The sequence below is a fragment of the Euprymna scolopes genome, chromosome 12, assembly GCF_053919585.1.
Source record: "Euprymna scolopes isolate OS-2025 chromosome 12, ASM5391958v1, whole genome shotgun sequence".
NCBI classification, from domain to species: Eukaryota; Metazoa; Mollusca; class Cephalopoda; order Sepiida; family Sepiolidae; genus Euprymna; species Euprymna scolopes.
The window spans coordinates 23,711,446-23,734,515 of record NC_136493.1 but is presented as its reverse complement, the minus strand read 5'-3'; the positions used below and the strand labels follow the sequence as shown (position 1 = coordinate 23,734,515).

Here is a 23,070-nt window from a genome sequence, read left to right as displayed (position 1 = left end):
GAGTGAAAAAAGTCAGTGCCAGATAGAAAATGTGACTCACCTAAAATGAAGATAAAGAAAAAAAATTCAATTCAAAGAAGAACAATAAAAAATAAAACGGGTGATTTTGCAGAATAGCCAACAAAAAAAAAAAAAGTGTGATTTTGCAGAATAGCAAAAAAAAAAAAAAATGGGTGATTTTGCAGAATAGCCAAAAAAAAAAAAAAGATGGGTGATTTTGCAGAATAGCCAAAAAAAAAAAAATGGGTGATTTTGCAGAATAGCCCAAAAAAAAAAAAATGGGTGATTTTGCAGAATAGCCCAAAAAAAAAAAAATGGGTGATTTTGCAGAATAGCCAAAAAAAAAAATGGGTGATTTTGCAGAATAGCAAAAAAAAAAAAAAAGATGGGTGATTTTGCAGAATAGCCAAAAAAAAAAAAAGATGGGTGATTTTGCAGAATAGCCAAAAAAAAAAAAAAAAAGATGGGTGATTTTGCAGAATAGCCAAAAAAAAAAAAAAAAGATGGGTGATTTTGCAGAATAGCCAAAAAAAAAAAATGGGTGATTTTGCAGAATAGCCAAAAAAAAAAAATGGGTGAAAAAATAAATATACATTAAATAAATATTACCAAAGGCAAAATAAGTTATTCTTCTACCTACATCGTAGTGATAGGACGATTCCAATATTTTCCCCGATTCCGATACATTTTCTCTAAGCATTTAAATATAAAGTCATTATTTTTCTTGATTACCGTAATAACACATGTTAAAAGTGTATATATTTTCTCAAACGTAAAAACACACAGAATTATTCCCCTTTGCTAAGTAAATTAGTCTGGTAGAAGGGTAAATCAAAATCCAGTTTTGATATAAGTATCGAAAATCGTTAATCAAATGGGTCCCTGATTAGAACAGGTAATCAATCGATTTGATTGAAAAAATGGGTGATTTCACCGATTTTGATGACAATAACAGTATTGGAAATCTGGAACATTTGTTAAACCTCATTTAATCGGCGCTAGTTTCTAGTACAATATATATATATATATATATATATATATATATATATATATATATTTATTTATTTATTTATTTAATTGTACAGAAGTTCAGAAAAACATTGGTACCGTCGGTTTCAAGCCCAACATAAAGGGTACCAGTTTATGGTAAAACGTAAATGATGTTAGGCTCTCGTCAGCCATGTTGTTTCTGTCTGAGGAAAAAATTTCAGGCCAGCATTTATTTTTTTTTTTATAATGATGTTCATTTTTATTTAACTATAGCTTATCCCTATCTCTTAATCTGTTAATTTTAGCTGGTGTAAGGGAGATAATTAATTTATCTAATTGATTTTCCTTCTTTGTTTCAGTTAAGGGGAGATAATCCATGTTTTAGTTGGTCCAAAGGAGGTAATTAATCTATCTTATTTATTTTTGAACCTTTTTTTATTTTATTTTAAATAGTTGAAGGAGGTATGCAGGCTATGAATATTTCTGGTGTATTGTTATATGCATAAGGATACACCAGAAATATACATAGGCATGACGAAAGGGATGTTTAAACAGAGTTTTTACATGCACAACAGTTCCTTCAGGGAAAAACAAGGATTAAGACAACACTAGCCGCCCGAGTATGGCAACTAAAAGACAATGGAACACCTTTCAGCATTAAATGGAGGATCATAGAGAGAAGACCAGCATACTCACTGGCCTCAAAATGGTGCCCACTTTGTGATGTGGAAAAATACCACATTATAAAGACTATTAATGACCCTCAAAAGACCTGTTTGAACGTACGCAGTGAGACCCTCAAAGCCTGTTTACATAGGACCAAGCGCTCCTAATAAACTGGGAGGACCGAACAATGAACGAAGACCCCACCTAACGGAATATCTTCAAGAGTATTCTAGATGCATCAACTTAGCGCATAAATTAGTAAAGTGAAAATGGACATTTAGACAATTGTAAGTATAAATATTAAGTATAAAAATTAAGTATAAAAATGAAGAAAATTATGGCTACCTTAAAGAATACAATACACATATATTAAAGACTTAGAAATCAAATAGCCTGCATACCTCCTTAAACTATTAAAAATAAAATAAAAAAGGTTAAAAAAATAAATAAGATAGATTAATTACCTCCTTTGGACCAACTAAAACATGGATTATCTCCCCTTAACTGGAACAAAGAAGGAAAATCTATAAGAAAAATTAATTATCTCCCTTGCACCAGCTAAAATTAACAGAAGGCAGACCGGAAACCATGCAAAAACAGAACAGTACATATTTACTAAAATGCATTAAATAAAAAATTAAAAAATTAGAAAATTCATATTAGAATAAAATAAAATATACAGAGATAGGAATAAGATATAGTTAAATAAAAATGAACATCATTATAAAAAAATAAATGCGGGCCTGAAAATTTTTTCCTCAGACAGAAACAACATGGCTGACGAGAGCCTAACTTCATTTATGTTTTATCATTAACTGGTCCCCTTTATGTTGGGCTTGAAACCGACGATACCAATGTTTTTTCTGAACTTCTGTACAATAAAATAAATAAATATTAAACTCTTATATTGAAAAAGTTTTTCTTTGTAATCGAGCACTTTGTTGGAATTCTTTCCCTCAAAGCAGTAAACATATATATATATATATATATATATATATATATATATATATATATATATATATATATATATATATATATTTGTTAGCCAAATATATGCTGTGTGTGTGGTTGGTATATGAGTGTATGTATGTGTGTGTATGTATGGATACACACACACGCACACGTACACACACACACACACACACACACACATATATATATATATATATATATATATATATATATATACCTTGCATATGTAAATACAGGGTAATCCCCCCAAAAACGGGCCTAACTCTAATTAGGCCCTGTTTCTTAGTGTTTTGTCCAGATGAAATGAAACTTTGGCCATAACTAGTTTATTATATTCAAAATATCACATCAAAACACTAGGGTCTTTGGCCTTTTTTTTCTCCGTTCTGCAGCATATATTCTAGATGGCCTCCATTTAGCTTCTGTTTTTTTTGGGTCACCCTGTATATATATTTTTTTAAAAATTCAATTTAACATCATATAATCAATTCTTAATGCTGCAATATTCTAAATTATAAATTTATCATATTTTTTACTAGAATATCTTGCCCTTGTCTTTTCCAGTTTTAACAACTAGTCCTTTGCTTAAGTCCTTTGTTTAAGCTTAACCATATTAATTTCCATGCTCGCATTTTTCTATTGTATCATATATATATATATATATATATATATATATATATATATATATATATGCACAAGGTAAGTGTGGTATAATGGTTATTATGGAAATGGCAAGTTGAGTTTAAGTAAAGTGCTGTTGATGGTGTTACAATCTCTTTCACATTAATATCATAAGGAAATTCGTCGCTCACTCCGTTATAGACAGGATAATAAGATCAACTGAATTCTCTCCCTTTGCTAAGTAAATCAGTCCAGGAGAAGGGAAACTCTAAATTCAGTTTTGAACCTCATAATGGCCACTATTAGTGGAATCTCTAGAGCAGCCTAATCTTATCTCCATCAGCATTTCTTATGCTAATTGCTTTGATGTCTGATCTTGTAAAATTATGCAAGACGAAACAATCTCCTCAAACGATCCCAGCCATTGGCGCTGATGGAAATTGTGTCCAGAAACCTAAAGACGAGCCAAGACACTCAACATTTATTGGCCCTATTAATTGGATTATTCGGACTAGGGCCCCATCTAAAGGTTTATTCTCGCAACGTTTCAGCCAATGTAACATCCGACCTTCTTCAGATTCAAATTTGTGACTCTGTTTCGAACTTGGGAATCTGTACAGCATCAGCTATTAATCTTATGTAAATTTCAGTTCTAGAGGTTGAAGGTTCAATTCTCAGTGCAGGTGATACTAAGAATATAACAACAAATTACGTAAAACTTGTTTTTATCGAGTCATGACTGAGGAAACGAGAGCACGCAAGCTACTACCGTGAATTACATAAAGGATTTTGCTTGAAATTCAGTACAGATTCCCAAGTTTGACAGAAAAATTCACACCTTCGACAAGATACACCTGAAGAGGGTCGAAGGTCTTCTAAGATTAGACGTTATTGGAATCACACTTAAGATGAAAACAGTAGTCAAAATATTCCAAAATAATTCAAGTAGACTCCTTCGGCTGTAGTGCACTTGTTATACGATTCCAACAACTTCTGGAAGGCCCATGAAAATTCTCTTGTCTGAGCACGTCAATGCCCCTCATCACAACCTCTTTCCTCTCCTCAATTGCCTCATGCCAACAGCCTTTTAGGTTTTCCTTGAGCTTAGGGAATAACCAAAAGTCATATGGAACAAGGTCTGGACTATAAGGAGACTGAGGAACTGTCTTAATGCTCTTCTTGATAAAATAGTCTGTGACAAGGATTGGTGTATTGTTCTGGTGGAAATGCCACTAGCCGGATTTGAAGAGTGCCAGCTTCTTCCGATGGAATCTCTTCCTGAACTCCTTTAAAATGTCAACATAGTATTCCTTGTTGACTGTCTGTCCAGTGGGAACCCAGTACATGTAGATCATGCCCAGGCTGTCAAAAAAAAAAAGGGGGGGATCATCATAAGTTTCTGGGTGGATTTGGTCTGTTTGGCCTTCTTGGGTCTGGGAGAGTCAACATGCTTCCACTGGAAACTCTGTCTCTGTCTCTGGATCACAGTAGTCGATCCAGCGTTCATCGCAGGTCACCAGAACATCAAGAAGTGTGGGATCTGAATTGATCAGCTCGATTATCTCCCTGCTGTCATAACAACATCTTTCTTTCTGATTTCTCTGACCACATTTAGGACAAACTTTATGCAAATCTGCATCTTCAGTTAATCATAAATAATTGTGTGTACAGTTCCAACACTGACATCAAACTGTGCTCTTATTGTCTCTATAGACACATGGTTGTCCTTATCCATGAAATTCTTTATTTGGCCAATCAACTCTAGTGTTCTGACTTCCTTACTCCTCCCACACCTCTCATCATCCCTCAGAGACTCCATGCCTTCCTTGAATGTCTTATGTCACTCAAAAACTGATGCTCGATTCATGCAAGATAATCCAAAAGCAGTCTGAAACATTCCATATGGACTGAGCATATAGCTCTCTTGCATTTTTTATTACTCTTTTACAGTGTTTGCTGGCAATCCTGAAAGCAGCTTTAGTCTCAATATATTTATTATGTTGGTAGCTATGGAAAAAGTGATTTCTGTGCGCGATGGCAGCAGCACATTCTGGGGAGAACAGCCATGGGTGGCTGTTAGGTTTTTGTTGGAATTTTCTGGATGGTATGAATCGGTCTATGCCTACAATTAACCATTCGGTCAGGTCTGATACTATAGAGGACACATCCTTTTTAAACATGGAATGCAGAGGTAGATCAGATATAAATGTAGGGAAGCTATCCCATACGTTTCTGTTACATTTTTTCTGAGTTTAAAACAGAATTTAATTGCATATCATTCTTGTAAAGTGTCCTGACGTCCAGATTGCATTTTTGAATTTGACCAGCTGTGACAATCAGGCTTTAGTACTGTGTATTCCAATTCCTGCTGTAGCTGTTCATTTAAACCTGAAATCATAAAAATTGGTCATTTATCTCATAAGATGTATAGCAATAACATATTGAGTTGTCAAGAGTCTACGACAATTTTAAACGCCTGTAAAGAAAGGCATGTCATAGCAAGATCGAGTCCCAAACATAGTTGTCTTGTCCTAGGCTGACATACCCAGCATGTTTGCTATTCTAACTCAGAGACGCTTGCATTGGCTAAGTCATGTGTGCAGGATGGAAGTTGGTCGCATCCCAAAGGGCATCTTGTATGGCAAGCTCGTCTCTTGAACGCGATCAATCGGACGAACTACTCTGCCCTACAAGGACACCTGCAACAGAAACCTGAAGACAATTCAACCACAAGATCTCGAGTCAGAGATATCCTATCGCACAGCAAAGGTCAAGGACGGCATCAGATTAGCAGAAAAGAAAAGAAAAAGACAATGTGAAGAAAAGAGAACCCACAGGCAAGAGAGGATACAGTCCACCTCTGTCACCCCCACCATCACTACTGTTAACTATACCTGCAGTAACTGCCAACGTAGCCGCAAATCTAAAATTGGACTATTTAGCCACAACAGACGCTGTAGTGAACAAAACTAGGCCCGGAAGGCGATTGTCTCCAGAGATTACAATCAATCAATAATATATAGTAATTTAAATACAGAATCGATTTAATAGAATATAATCAATATAAATCTATCAATTCATCTATTTATCAACATTATTTTATCAATTTTTATTTTTTATATATATTATTTTAATTGGAATTCATTATTGAGATGAGTATTATTTATATTAATTTATTTATGGCGGACTAATATTCTCATCTTTATTAGTTGTTGTTTCACGACGTTTCGGCCAACTATTTTGTAAAACAACAACTAATAAAGATGAGAATAACAGTTCGCAATAAATAAAATAATATAGTATTTTTTACTTTTAATTTTTTATTTTCTTTTATTATATATATATATTTTTTTTTACAAATCCTCAAGCGCCTTTCGACATTAGATTTGAATGGCTCGGTTTCCTTTCTTTTATTTATGTGTTTGCCTGGTACGAACATATAACAATTACGTCACACAAACAACAGTGCAATTGTTGTGTCGGCCTCTCACAATTTGGTGTGCTTAATAAATCTTGCTGTCCCACCCATAATCAAAACCTTTGCCTTTTCATTGACCCAGCTTTGCTAAACAGTTCAAATTTCAATTTAGAACTGCCTCAGAAGATTATTTTTTATTTATTTATTTACAATATGGGAGTTGTCTTCCCTTTGAAACGAAATAGAAATTGGATTTTTTTTAATTGAGCTGTAAAGTATAAAGTTACATGAGGACATCGCCATTTTATTATTTTTTTGTTTTAAATCAAAGTTTAGAAAGAAAACATAAAATACACGTTAAGGAGGGTAACACAAAACGTCAAGACTATAACTTGAAGAATAGAAGATAAAGTAATTGGTAAAATTCAGTTGTAAGTGACACTCTGCTAGAGGTTGAGAAAACGTGTAATGGACAAAGAAAAAGACAGACAGACAGACTGAGAAATACATCTATCTATATCTATATATATAAAAGCGAAAATGATCGTATGTATGTATGTTTGTATGTATGTGTGTATGTTTGTATGTCTTGCAAAAACTTTCGACACGGGTCACGGATTTTCGCCAGATAGGTATCATTTTAAAGTTCCAACCTTCGCCCGACAAATATCGAAAAATTGGCCCAAAACATTAATTCCTTCATACTTAAATTATCAGTTTTGTACAGGAAGAGGTGCCGAAAAAATCGTTCCTTCATTTTCTCTGCTCCTTCTACTACGACAATGACGTCATGTTTGACCTAGAAAACGTTGACGTTAGTTTAAAACCACCTGCAAGTGTTTTTAAAGGTTTAATTTTATCCGTTCTCAGTTGTATGTCTCTTTTGCGTAGGGGTAACATGTCGGGCATTTTTTTCCGCCTTAGCCTCGATGTTTCGGGTTCGAGCCTATCTTCCTACCTAAACTTTTTTTTCCTCTTTTACACCTTTTTTCCCCCGTTTATTCGCTGTTTTGCTTTGTATTGGTTTTTCCAATTTTTCTTAACATCGTGTTTTTTTTTTGATAATATTAAAACAGGGTCACCCTCTCCTACATACACCCCCCCAAACACCCGGTCAACGCCAGTTACCCCGCTAGTATATATATAAATGCGAAAATGTGTGTGTTTATGTATGTTCGCTTTTTGTGTATGTCCGCAAAAGGCTTTTGGTGGGGGTGCTCGGGGGAGGGGGGTCGTTCCTTCTTTAAACTTTTTATATCATGTCTAAATCGTAATATCTACGAGTTAACAACGGGGGTCGCCTGTCTATTTTATTTGTCCGACTTTGCAACGTTAAATATTCCACATATTTGGATCGCCGCGTGTTGCATTCGTTTTTCAGTATAAAAAAAGCGAAACTAGATTCAAATATGCAGCTGGCCCATGGCCAGTGGTCTCCAGAAAGCGAGTTAGCATTTGGTCAATGTCGGCTTTTTTCATATCAGACAATTGCTTTCATTTCGAGACACTCCCCTAATAAACGGGGGCAAAAGCCGTTCAACACAAAATCTTAGCTGCTGAACAGCCATTGCTTACGTCATGTTTCCAGGTCAAACATCACGTGACTTAATTTCCTCACACCTGCCTATTTCGATTTATAATCATTAACTTAACATGCTTATCAATTTCTCTTCCCCCCACCCTGTGGCCGAGATGGGTAAGGTGTCTGTCATTTTTTCCCTTTCGTTTCTACCTCCGCGTCAAGGCTTTGGGGTTCAAGCCTACATTCCTACTAAAACTTCTTTTTTCTTTACCCCCCCCACCAACGACACCCCTCCAAACACCCGGTCACATTTTGATCTACCCCCCCCCCCCACCAACGACACACCTCCAAGCACCCGGTCACGTTTTGATCTAACCCCCCCCCCCCCACCACCAACGACACACCTCCAAACACCCGGTCACGTTTTGATCTAACCCCCCCACCACCACCACCAACGACACACCTCCAAGCACCCGGTCACGTTTTGATCTAACCTCCCCCCACCACCAACGACACACCTCCAAACATCCGGTCACGTTTTTATCTACCTCCCCCACCAACGACACACCTCCAAACACCTGGACAACGCCGGGTATCCCCCGCTAGTTATTATATAAAAAGAACTTTGTGTGTGCGTGTGAGTGTGTGCGTAAGTTCGATCCTTATCGATTTTGAAACAGCTAGGCCGATTTTCGAAAAATTTCATACGAAAGTACTTGGTGTAGGTGAGAAAATGTGGAATAAAGAAACAGATAGATAGACTGAGATATGCAATAATCGTTTACTATTATATGAAAGGAACTTTGTGTGTGAATGTGTGTTGTGCGTGTGTGCATACGTGCATGTGTGTGTGTGTGTGTGTGTGTGTGTGTGTGCGCGCACATGTGTGTGTGTGTGTGTGTGTGTGTGTGTGTGTTCGTTACTTATTGATACCAGTACAATATTTTAAATTATACCTGTTGTGCAAAGGATAACTTTGTTCGATTTCAGAACGAAAAAAATTTGTTGAAATATTGGAAATTATACTTTTGTGAAAAATATATTTCAAACTTTTTCGTTCTGAAATTGAATAAAATCATACTTTTCACAAGAAATATATTATCAAATATTATACTGGTAGTTTATTTTCTTCAATTTATTCATCCAGAAAAAGTCTTACAATAAAGACGAAACGTTGATGGATATATAACTTGGTTAGTTCCTTTTTCATCTCTCTATCACGTCAGAATACTATTTCCATTATTCTCATCATATATATATATATATATATATATATATATATATATATATATATATATATATATATATATATATATATATATATTACTTGTTTATTGTTATATAAACATGCTCACATCCCGCTGCTACAAATAGCCACTTGTTTCAATCAAACAACAGATATCATCAGGCAGCGACTTGACTATTCAAAAGTTCAATGAATAACCTTATTCATTGAACTTTTGAATAGTCAAGTCGCTGCCTGATGATATCTGTTGTTTGATTGAAACAAGTGGCTATTTGTAGCAGCGGGATGTGAGCATGTTTATATAACAATAAACAAGTATTATCAGCTCTTTTTATTGAGCACTATCTAACAACCTCGTTGAATTCATTAGTCCATTACTTTTGAATATAAAAAAACCCGAGTATATATATATATATATATATATATATATATATATATATATATATATATATATATATATATATATATATATATATATATACTAGCATTTCAGCCCGGCGTGGCCCGGGTGCTTGGAGGTGTATGTTGAGCAAAAAAAAAAAAAAACGGTCAATTTTATGAAATTATTATGACCCCCTTAACATTTATTGTTTTGGGATCAAATCAAGTTATTAAGTTAGATCCATGTCCAAGGAACCTATATCTAAAATTTCAAGTGTTTAGACCCAAAATTATCGGAAGAGTTTTGTAGAGTTCTCAAAGGTCAAATCGTTGAACTTTGACCCCTTAACAGCTAAATTTCTGTCCGGAAACTGATTACAAAGATTTTCCCAAATCTCAGTACCCTGTATATCAAGTTTCGAGTCTGTAGACTTAAAATTGACAGAGTTATTGCGTAGGGAAATGTACACAGACACACACACTGACACGTTCACTTTTATATATATATATATATATATATATATATATATATATATATATATATATATATATATATATATATATATATAAAATCAGAAGGAACCGTGCAACGTCACATATTATGCAGAGGAATTTTATTACCAAAACGTAAAAGCAAAAATGGACAAATATGGAGGCCCAAAATACTAACATTGTCATTAGAATGTCTTAGAGCCGCAAAAAGGAGGGGAAAACAAAGGTCAAGTTATGCAAATGCCTAAGACGAAGGAAATGCCAAAATATGTCCATTCTTAAAATAGGAAGAAGATAAATAGCGTCAAATGCAGAAGGCAATTTAAAATGCCGAAATACACACGACTAAAGAAGCACCATACGAAATAGGAGGGAGAAATGGAGTGAAGAAGAACGAACCGATTCAGTTTGTCTTAATAGAATCAAATCAAGTAAATTATTTAAAATTCTACAGCTATTATTCTATCATATATGATACAAAAACACTGCTTATCTCTACCGGTAAAAAGACGGTTTTAATTTTAAAATAAAATCTTTTTAATGAGGAAATCACCACTTATCAAGGCCTGAAGGCCGCTCAGGGATAAAGCTTTATGAGTGTAAAGTGGGCATTGGGAAAATAGCATAGTGATGATTAGTGGTGGAAATTGATTGATTATTTAAGGGAACAACCCAACAAAAACTAGTTTATATTGGACTTAAAGATTACTATGTTGTAGTCAGCTGGAAAGCAGGTCAGCGGGACAGAATTCCACAGGTAGGCAGTTCTAGGAGATAAAAGCTTTGTTTATTGAATTTGCGTTTAGATTTAGGTACAGATAAGGAAATTGTTGATAATAGTTGTAGTATCTAGACGAGTGTTTTTGTGAAAGTTTTGCATGAGGAGGGGGGAGACCATAACGTCGATTGATTTCTTAGCTTAAATGGTATTTAGGCATATTTCTTTAAATATAGCCAACATTTTAATTTCAGCAAAGAAATTTTTAAAATATTCATCTAATATATATAATTAAACTAGTCGCATTTTCAACAATAGATTTAAACAGCAATGAGTACCTGATTTTGACTAGCCAGTGAAATACAAATACTTTCAATCTATGGTCTTTAGATAAACAAAAATACATTCCAATCAATTTCAACGATTATATATTATATCCAAAGTTACAGAGATTCACCATTTTGTTTCGTTGAGTACTTATTTGCTCATTTAGTTTACTTTGTTAACATTATTATTAGGATCCATTTCCGCCTTACGATATTTCAATGTTTTTCCTTTTTTAGGGACATTCTTTAGTTCCTTTTCTTTTGAAAAAGAGATGTTATCTCGACATATTAAGATCTCCACCATCCCGGTTACATAAGTGTATATTAACTAATTTGTATTGTTATTATCTTGAAAAATAAATGGATATACGGAGTTAAATAAAATAACAAAGCAGATAAGACCTTCTTTCGTTGGTTCATTTTTGTTCATGCATTATGCCAATACAAGGTCAGTCTCCTGCATTGCTATAGCCTTCTTATACTCCTCCATATTATTTTTTTTACTTTGTTACTAGAGTTTAATTTCTACCGCTTATTATAGATAATTATATATAACCTTACATATTTACATTCCTATACAATTTTTTATGTAAACAATAAAAAACATTTAACACTTATTACTATATCCAGCAGAGATTAGTCATACTATTCTGTTTATAAATTTTAAATAAATTTCTTTTTTCTCCATTGCTTTTTAATGTATTGTGCTTACATTTTGAAGGTTACTTTTACCGTGTCGAAATGTCAGTTGAATATAAACATACTGCTTTCTCTTTTTATTTGATAGGGATACAAATGTTTAAGGCTCTACTGGTATTGTGCTGAGTAATCTCTATTTATCTGTGCATCGAATGGATACCATTATACTTTCTGTTAACAAAGGTTCATACAAAATTTCAACCAAGTTTTCGAATTAGTCCCAGAGAAAAAGTTGGACAGACAGACTAAGAGAAATATGTATATACATTTTGGTCTTTATTATAGATTGGAGAATCTACCAAATTCATTTAATATTAATATATTAATAAAGTACAGTTCTTTTCCCTCTTCAATCAGATAAAAACACAGGCGTCATGCATAATTCCAATATGGTCGTGCTTCCTACCAGTAACTGATGATTGTTTACGGAAAATAAGTTGTTTCTGTTCACTTTATAATTCCTTATATTTATTCCGACCAAATTGACCCTCCCAAACACTTCATACTAAAGAAAAAGTAGGAGCATATTTCACTCGATCATAAAAATCTACTAATACTCTCTCATAATTCATTGGGAAATTAACTTTATTGGACCAATTTCTCCAAAAAGACCATCATTGTTTCATTTATGCGTTTTGTGACGTTATATGGGCAACAGAAAACTAAAAACATGCAGTAGTACAAAGAGGTCATCACATTGACTATTGTTTACTCATAGAATTTCTTTCTTTCTTTTAAATAAACATATTAATAAATCATGCAGTTGACACAAACAATACACAACATTGTATCAAATCGGTGCAAAAATTTAAAATCTCATCTTGAAAACCTTTGTTCATAACAATAACGATCATTGCTCTCTATAACTTGATTCCGTCTGTCAACTAATTTATAAAGACCCCGCTTGTAACATTTTTCAAATTTGGCCGTAAAATATGAATCTATCTCATGTTCAATCTTCTCTCGTGATGTTAACCTAAAGGCCATCTAAATGGTTTTATAATTTTCGAAATAAGTGATAATCCGAGGGAGCTAAACCAGGAAAATATGCAGGATGAGGCAAGATTTCTTGACCAAATTTTTTTAGGAGATCTTTGGTCATTAGTGTTGTGTAAGGATGAGCATTATCATGATGGAAGATTACTTCCTTTCTGTTAATTAAAGAAGGTTGTTTGCATGTCAACATGGGTGAGATTATTGCCAGAAAAATATGACTGATGCTTTAATAATCTGCAAGAAAAAGTTATAAATTTAATCGTGGTGATATGTTTAAGTAATAACAATATATCTCTATATAAATAAAATGAACTCATTTTTTCCCGTCTGATTTTGACCTTAATAGGATTAAAAATCAAGATATTTCATGCAAATATAATATGCACAAACGGCAGAACAATATCTGAGGTGTGTTATAGGCTTATTATTTCTCAAATTCCTCGATAATCTTAGATTTCTATACTTTTTCTGCTGAGAAGTCACGGCCAAAATCGGTTAAGATCAATGGAAGTGGTAAAATATTTTCTCTCTAATAAATTCCTCCTCCCCCTGCCACCACTTAACACCGTTTGGGGATCGTTCACAAGAAACAGTTGAGAAGAGAACACCGGTTTGGCTTCGTAGTTCTTTCATGTGAAGTTATTTAAAATCACTAAACTAAGCTGCAGTGCTCTGTGGCATAGTGGTTAGCGTGCTGGACAATTCACATTATATTTTCACGTTAGCGCCGACCTACCGTAGTCGTTTTTTTTTTTTTTTTTTTTTTTTTTTACCTGAACAACTGGAATGGACTTTTCTTGGTGGCCGAACTGTTAACGTTGCAGATGTTTTTTTTTGTTTTTTTTCACACTTCATTTTCCTACTTTTACTCATGACTCCGGGTTTGATCCTTCCTACTTACCTACCATAACATTTTTTAAAACTCCCCCCCCCGTCCCGGAAACAAACACTCGGGCAACACCGGGTACCCCCGCTAGTATGGAATAAATTGCAATGGTTTACAATGACTTCTCTTCCACTTTTCCACAAACCAGCAAAATCTTTTGCACCTACCTGATATTTTAATTAAAACCATATTTTAAAAGCAAAATAAACATTTGATAATAAAACATAACTGAGTGCAATTTGTCTTGTACACTTGAAACATCGAAATTTAAATGACTACAAAGAAAATATATTTCTCGAAAAATCCATTATGGTTTAAATATATATAAAAAAACAAAACAAATAAAAAAACGGGCAATGCCTGTACGGGTCAGCTAGTTTAGTTGTCAATATCATTGTGATTCATTTTGCAATCTTTGAAATAAGTGACAATCCGAGGGAGCTAGTCCAAGAGAATACGCAGCAGAAGGCAAGATTTCCTAACCAAATTCTCCTAGAAGATTTTTGGTCAATGATGCTGTATGAGCACAAGTATTATTAAGATGAAAGATGGCTTCTTTTCTAAAGAAGGCCGCGTTTGATTCAACGTGTGTGAGAATATTACAGAAAAATATGAACAATGCTTTAATGATGTAAAATTAAAAAGTTATAAATTAATCATGGTGGTATGCTTAAGTAATAACACTATGCATAAAATAAATTACAATTTTTAATATGTCCTTTTCTACAAACCGGCAAAAACTTTTGCACCGACATGATATTTTAATTAAAACCATGTTTTAAGATCATTTAACATTCTGAGTACAATTTATATCGTATCATACACACGAAACACCAAAATTTAAATGTCTATAAAAAAATGTTTCTCAAAGAATCCATTGTGGTCTAAATATTAAAAAAAAATAAGAGGGCATCGCCGGTACAGGTCAGCTAGTTTAGTTGTCAATATCATTGTGATTCATTCGTGAAAGCAAATCTGTTTTTGCATATTATGCTTTAACAATATTTCTCATGCAAAATTGAATAAAGCTGTTTTCGTTTCAGATTATAATCCTAATATTCAATGACAACTTATTTTTTGGGGGATTTATATCGAAAGACAATCCTGCAAAATTAAATCTGTGTCATGTTTTATTTTTGTATCGTTTTGTTTTTTATTTGCATTTTCTTTTCAGTTATTCTTTTTTGCATTTGTAATAAAAGTTGTTTTTTTTCCTTCTTTTTCTTAAAACATAATCTGGACCTTTTCTTTCTCGGAAGAAAAACGTTTTTATTTGTATTGGAAGTAAAAAAAAAAAAAAAAAAAAAAAAACGACAACACCTACATACTTAATGCAATTTTATACTTGAAATAATATCACGAACCAAGATACGTACAAATTGTGCAAATAGAAAGGTATGGAAGAGAACAACTGAAATTGAAACATACGCAGAGTGTTGAAAAAAAGTTATTGATACTGCGTTTGTTTTTAACAAAACAGAAAAAGGATTAATGAATAAAGTATGTTCTTCAAAACACAAGTACAATAACAGGGAAAATTCCACATACGATATGTTAAGCAAGAAAATTGAAATTTCCATTAAATGTTTTCTTTTAACAAAACAGAAAGGAATATAGATTAAAACATGTTCTTCAAACCACAAAGTATTCGAAAAGTAAAATAAAAGCGGCAATTCCACATACGATACGTTAAGCAAGAAAATGGAAACTTTCATTAGAAGTTAGGCTAACGTGTACCGGAAGTTGCATCATGAGAGAAAGTATAAAATGCTTTCGTTTGCTCTGGATTAAAAAAATACATCTACATGCTTAATGCAGTTTAAATGTACAAACTGTGTATATAGAAAGGAATAGAAGGAAAAAATAAAATTGAAACGTAGACAGAGTGTTAAAATTTTTTTTTTGATACTGCGGCTCTTTTTAAAAAAACGAAAAGAATTAATGAATTATAAGTTAGGTTAACGTGTACTGAAAATGATGTGATGGGAGGAAGCACAAAAGTGTGCACAGAAAAGATTATAAGAAAACAACTGAAACTAATAGTAATACGCGCATGGGTTGTATTTACTCGTATGATACAACTTTCTGTACACGTTAACCTAACTTCTACTTCATTAATCCTTTTTCATTTTATTAAAAACGTCTGCACTACCAATAATTTTTTCAACACCCTGCGTATATTTTAATACTTTTCCAATTGCATTTAAAAACATTGCCATCTTTGGCATTGGCAACCCATTCCGGTAGTTCATTCCAGTTGGTACTGTTGCATGCTGGGCTATATAACGAGTGTACAGAGTAGAACAATAAAACCTTAATTTTAAAAATTTTATTGAAAAAAAATCAATTCATATAACTTGATTATGTAGTAGAGCTGACATCTATTCAATGTAGCTGCCTACAGCCTCAATCACCACCTCGATATGGGTCCGGAACTGGGAGCATGCCTTTTCCACAAGGGCCAACAGGAGTTTGATGAATACTCGGCAGATGGTAGTGATCAGGCTGGCTTTGGTGTTGTGAGAGGTTATGTTGGTGATGTTCTCGACGTATAACCAAACAAAGTAGTCCAGCGGGTTGGACGCCAGTGAGAGAAGGCTAGAAAGTCGTAGTCCAGCGGGAGGGACGCCAGTAAGAGAAGGCTAGAAAGTCGTAGTCCAGCGGGAGGGACGCCAGTGAGAGAAGGCTAGAAAGTCGTAGTCCAGCGGGAGGGACGCCAGTAAGAGAAGGCTAGAAAGTCGTAGCACTCCTTCTGAAGCCAAACCTGGGTCTCTTTGGACTTTTGAGTCAGCAACGAGTCATGCTGGCACACCCAAGATCTGCCAGTGGCCACTTGATTGCCCCAGGGGATCACCACAATCTTCAGCACATCCAGGGACACTTTTTCTTTTTTCAAGCTGACTTCGAAGATCTGAGGTGTCATGACGTTGCCCTCATTTGAAACCACACCAAAGACCATAACTGTGGGTCGTCCGATGAGTTGAACTGTGCTCTCAAGCATAAAACCGTACGGACTTGTATTTTGAGGATGCTGGCATAACGTGGATCGATTTCACTCTTGAAACATTGTGTCACTTTCAGACATAATAGAAGCCTTCTATCGCTCATGGGATTTGTATACAACTGGCCAAATTGTAGATGGGTCCCCCCCCCAGAAAAAAACTAGTTTTTATCAAACAGAAATGGAATCATGTCTTTTCTAGGGGAATAATTTTATCGTTTCACCCTATATATTTCAATTAAATATTATAATATTATTTTAATATTATATTAAAAGTCAAATATGAGCAGTAAAACTTTAGAAGAATAAAAGGCGAATCAAATGAGGTATAGTTTGTTTAAACAGTTACATTAAATTTAGCTTATATTTGCAGTTTAAAAAAAAATTACAAGTGCGAACTTTCTTTTTGCCGCCTGTGTGTATATATATATATATATATATATAACGGCACAATCACACACACACACACACACACATACATATATATATATGTGTGATTGTGCCGTTATATATATATATATATACGGCTATATCACATGCACATATATATATATATATATATATATGGTTATATATATATATATGGTTATATATATATATATATATATATATATATATATATATATATATATATATATATATATATATATTGACACATTGACACTCACATTGACACTCCGGTTCTCGCCAGATCACCGAAGTTAAGGAATGTTGAGCCTGGCCAGTACCAGATGGGTGACCATTTGGGAAGTCTAGGCGCTGTATGTCCCACGCAGAGTCGTAAAAATTTTCGGGTTGGTATCTGGGTGTGCCTTAATTCAGTGGTAGAGATGCCCCCACCCCCAGTCTTCGTTAAGATATGTATCTAGGAGAAAGAAACACTATAAACAAATCATATGAGTAGATTTCCGAGCAATCGACGAGAGAGTCCATCATCTCTCTCTCTCTCTCTCTCTCTCTCTCTCTCTCTACATATATATATATATATATATATATATATATATATATATATATATATATATAAGTATATTTAGTAATTTATAAAATATATATGGCGATTAAGCTACACTGAATATTCGGCGTTTCATCCACTATAGGATTCCTCAGGCTTATGCGCGAATTCTGTGGTTGTTTCTCGTTTTTATATATGTAGAAGATTTTAGTTAGTCAATCAGCTTACTAGTATCCACCGCGCCCCTTCCTATCAGCCAATGGGCATTCATTTTATCGAACAAAGGATCTGTTTTAGAACTAGGTTAGTGGTTTAAGGCAGATGATTTTCCTCATTTCTGCTCTTTTAAAAAATTTTTTTTTATATATAAATATACATTTGTGTACACACATATATGCACACATACATACATATATATATATGTGTGTGGTCGTTTATGTATATTAATGTTTATTTAATTTATTTATTTGTTTGTTTTCTATTGTTTTTGTTAGTTTTAAAGCTATTTTGTTATCGCTATCCTAGAGTAAGTTTTATTTTGTGAACACAATTTTTTGCTATTTCTCGTCTACAGTTTAATAGATTTTGGGGTTCTTTAAAGTACAGGATAGCAAATATTTCATGGAGGCATAATTTACATGGGTCATCTAAATGTCTGCACGTGGTAGCTTGTCTTATTATTTTCCATTCGACTACCGGCGAATGTCCGCTTTCTTTGAGTTCCCAGTATTTATTCGCTAGTGTTGTTTTTATACGGTGTTTTTTATTTTTGAATGTACTTTTGTGGTCATAGTATCGGGTTGTGAAATCTAAGGAAGTCATATTTAAAAACGAGAAACAACCACAGTATTCGTGCATAAGCCTGACGAATCCTATAGTGGATGAAACGCTGAATATTCAGTGTAGCTTAATCGCCATATATATATATATATTTTATAAATTACTAACTAGCTCTACCTACGTATTGAGCACTTTTGAAGTAAATACTTACAGTTTACGCATGGATCTATACTTTCGTATATTAATTTTATGTGAGTAAATGAAATAGTTATAAGTATATTTATATATAAACAAATATGAATATATAAATATATATGTAAAGATATATATATATGTGTGTGTGTGTGTGTGTGTGTGTGCATGTGTGTGTGCGCGTCTATGTTTGTGTAAATAATTCCAGATTAATATTCTCCAGAGGTAAAGCAACCAATGAAGTGCTCAATAACGAAGTAGAGCAAGATATATTTTTCATTTGATTTACATAAGCATTAACGTGTCATTACACATTCATAAGCTTGTTAAGGTAAGCTAGTTATAAGTTTAGAGGCCTATTTTGTACAAACAATATCGCCTGAAGAGACTTCTACTTACTTGTAACTAGCTGACTGAAACATGTGGCTGAATGTGTACTGACATATGGCTTGAGGATAAACAAATAAAAAGAGTTGCTGATGAGTCATAGACAACGAAAACGTGTCAGTGGATAATTATACTTTAAAAACAATACATACGCCGCTCCCCATTTGAGGGTACCAAATTGTTCAAAGGGAAAATTATTCCCAACTCTCAAGTATTTAGGTAAAAATGCACTTTTGTATCAATAGTTGAATTCATTCAAAAAGTATTGCATACAAAAATAAATAAACAACATATGTATATATGGATGCGGAAATCTTTTTACCCGTATACGATGTCCAGCATGTTAAAAATATACCATTTGTTGTAAAAATCTAATGGAAAAACATCTGAAAAAGTTGGTGGGGACAGGATATTTTTACGGAAACATAAATCGTAAAATTGCCAACTCATCAATGAAACAGCTGTAATGGAAAAATCCAGGAAATAAACGAAGGTTATAAAGAAGAAAACGTGAGTCTTTGAATTTTCAACAAAATTTTGCACTAATTATTATAGTAAAAAAAATAATTATAAATATATATATATATATATATATATATATGTATATATATATATATATATATATATATATATATATATATATATATATATATATATATATATATATATATATATATATATATATATATATATATATATATATATATATACGGCATAATCACGTTGACACACCGGTTCTCGTCAGATCACCGAAGTTAAGCAACGTTGAGCCTGGCTAATACCAGATGGGTGACCATTTGGGAATTTTAGGCGCTGTATGTGCTCTCCGCTTATCTCAGCATTGTTTCCAGTCGTCTTGTACCTCAACTTGCCACTGGTATGCAACAATGTTGACTCAGGAGAGGCGTGGTTAGAGGTTGCGCAAGTCTTGCCACACAAATTTCACGCGCAGGCACCCTTACAGTGGGTATCCATAGTCTGTCAAGACTGATTGAAGCCTTCATATATATATATATATGTATATGTATATATATATATATATATATATATACAAACATATATACATATATATATATACATATATATGATGATGATTGCAACGTCTTGTCAGACGAGTGCCACTCCTTCAGACACTTAAAGTCCATGAGCCCAAAAATGACTTCAATCGCCACAGGACCATTTTTATAGACAAATGCCTGAGAGAGTATCTATACACAGATGATGTTACAGAGTCTTAGCTTTGTATGACAGCTAAGTCTCTCTCTCGGTTCAAAATGTTGAGATCTAGCAACAAGCAAGAGCAAGATAACCAGCAACAAGTTAAACTGCATATATATATATACACATATATATACATGCACATATATATATATATATATATATATATATATATATACAGTGCCATGCAAAAGTATTGGATGTATTACATTTTTCTTCATAACTTTAATTAGGGTTCAAGATTTTACCTAAAATTTGGTCAGTATATTTCTATTACTTTTCTAAATTATATTTGGAGTAGTAATTACAAAATAAAAGTTTAGAAAGTTTATATTTAAGGAAAAATATGAATTAACAAACGCAAAAGTATTGGATACACTTTTTGTTGTGGAGACGCCCACTAATTAGCATACGTGGGTGAACAAGATATAGATAAAGGTATCAAGTCAGCGAGACCGGGAAACTGTGTGCGAACGCCGGATAGGCAAGACGCATGTGCCGGTTGCTCCATGAAAGACTTTAACACGCCCTCTGCCGGACAATCTTCCAACTGCAGTACAACTGCACCTTTGTAAATATGTATTATATTTTCGTCTTAATATATTTGTTTTACCTTTACTTTCTGCGTTCGTGTTGTTATTGATACAGACACAATACTTTTATAAAAATTCTTTTTCTGAAATAAATTTGAATGACTTTTGTTTAGCGTGTTGCAATAATGCAAACGAGTTATCACTGACCAATCAGAGAGCTTTATATTAAAATAATTTTATAAAAACTCTTCCAGTTTGGGCTCACTCCTTCAAAGTCAACTAGTTCATTTATAAAAATGCCTAAAACTAAAGAGTTGTCAATAGACATTCGTCAAAAAGTCATTGATGAGCACAAAGAAAGGAAAAGGGTATCGAATAATATCGAGGGAACGTAATCTACAACTTAGTACAGTTGGAATAGTTATTAGGAAAACCCTGGTGAAGCTGTTGCAAATCTTCCAAGATGTGGTCGGCCAAGGAAATTAAACGAAAAAAATCAAGATAGGTAAGCAGAAAGGTACAAAAAAACTTTTATGGCTCGTGGTGAAATTCAAACCGACCTCAGAGAAGCTGGGATTAATTGAGCAAGGATACAATCAGTAGAGTTCTAAATCGTACAGGTTTTGTGGCAAGGTCTCCAAGAAAAGTTCCATTATTGGAACTTAAACATGTCAGATCACGTTTGAATTATGTTAAAACATATGGGGAACAACCCCAAGAATTTTAGAACAAGGTAATCTGGTCAGACGAAACGAAAATCGAAATCTTTGGAAGAAACACAGCGACACATGTGTGGCGTAAAAATGGCACTGCCTATAACAATAAGAATACCATTCCTACGGTAAATTTTGGCTTGGTTCGATTATAGTATGGAGGTGTTTTTCATCCAAAGGTACTGGTGAACCAGGAATCATCACTGGTAGAATTAATGGACGTATGTACAGGGAGATTTTAGAGAAAAACCTCCATAAATCTGTTGATTTGTTGGGGCATAATAGCAATTTCGTGTTTCAGTAGGACAATGATCCCAAGCATACTGCCAAACTAACCAAAGAACGGCTTAGAAATAACGGAATTGACGTTCTTATTTGGCCCAGTAAGTCGCCAGACCTCAACCCACTTTAAAATTTGTGGAAAATATTGAAGACCAATGTTCACAAGAGAAATCCACAAAATATTCAACAACTAGAATAGTTCTACAAAGAAGAATGGCGAAAAATACCTGCATATCTTTGCAAAAACTACATGTGCAACTATAGAGAGCGATTGGAAGCTGTTGAACGCAATAAACGCTATGCAACCAAATATTAAATCAATGAATCCAATACTTTTGCGTTAGTTGATTTATATTTTTCCTTTAATATAAACTTTCTAAACTTTAATTTTGTAATTACTACCCCAAATATTAGTTAGAATAATAATAGGAATATACTGACCAAATTTTAGGTAAAATCTTGAACCCTAAATAATGTTATGAAGAAAAATGTAATGTATTCAATACTTTTGCGTGGCACTGCACACACACACACACACACACACACACACACACACACACACACACACACATATATATATACACAAACAAACACACACAGTCACACACACACACACACATATATATCATATATATATATATATATATATATATATATATATATATATATATATATATATATATATATTTGACTACTTCATTTCATCACATAAATTAATATACAAAAGTATAAATTTATGCCTAAACTTTAAGTAATTACTTCAACAGTGCTCAATACATAGGTAGAGCTAGTTAGTAAGTTATAAAATATATATGGCAATTAAGCTACACAGAATATTCCGCGTTTCACCCATGCTAGAATTCATCAGGCATAAGCAAACTATATATTGGTAGATATAGAATGGATCATTTATTTAATAATGGAATACAGGCAAAATTTGGGGGATAGAAGGCATTATCCGGATAAGTTTCCTTTGTGGAATTGAACTTTCTCTTTTCCTTTTAAATTGAGCTATATATATATATATATATATATATATATATATATATATATATATATATATATATATATATATATAA

The 23,070-nt window shown here is 33.4% G+C and overlaps 1 pseudogene; it reads left to right on the top strand.

Annotated features, from left to right (window-relative positions):
- Positions 1 to 19,950: 19,950 nt before the first annotated feature.
- Positions 19,951 to 20,067, top strand: LOC145291690 (5S ribosomal RNA; annotated as a pseudogene).
- The last annotated feature ends 3,003 nt before the right edge of the window (positions 20,068 to 23,070 follow it).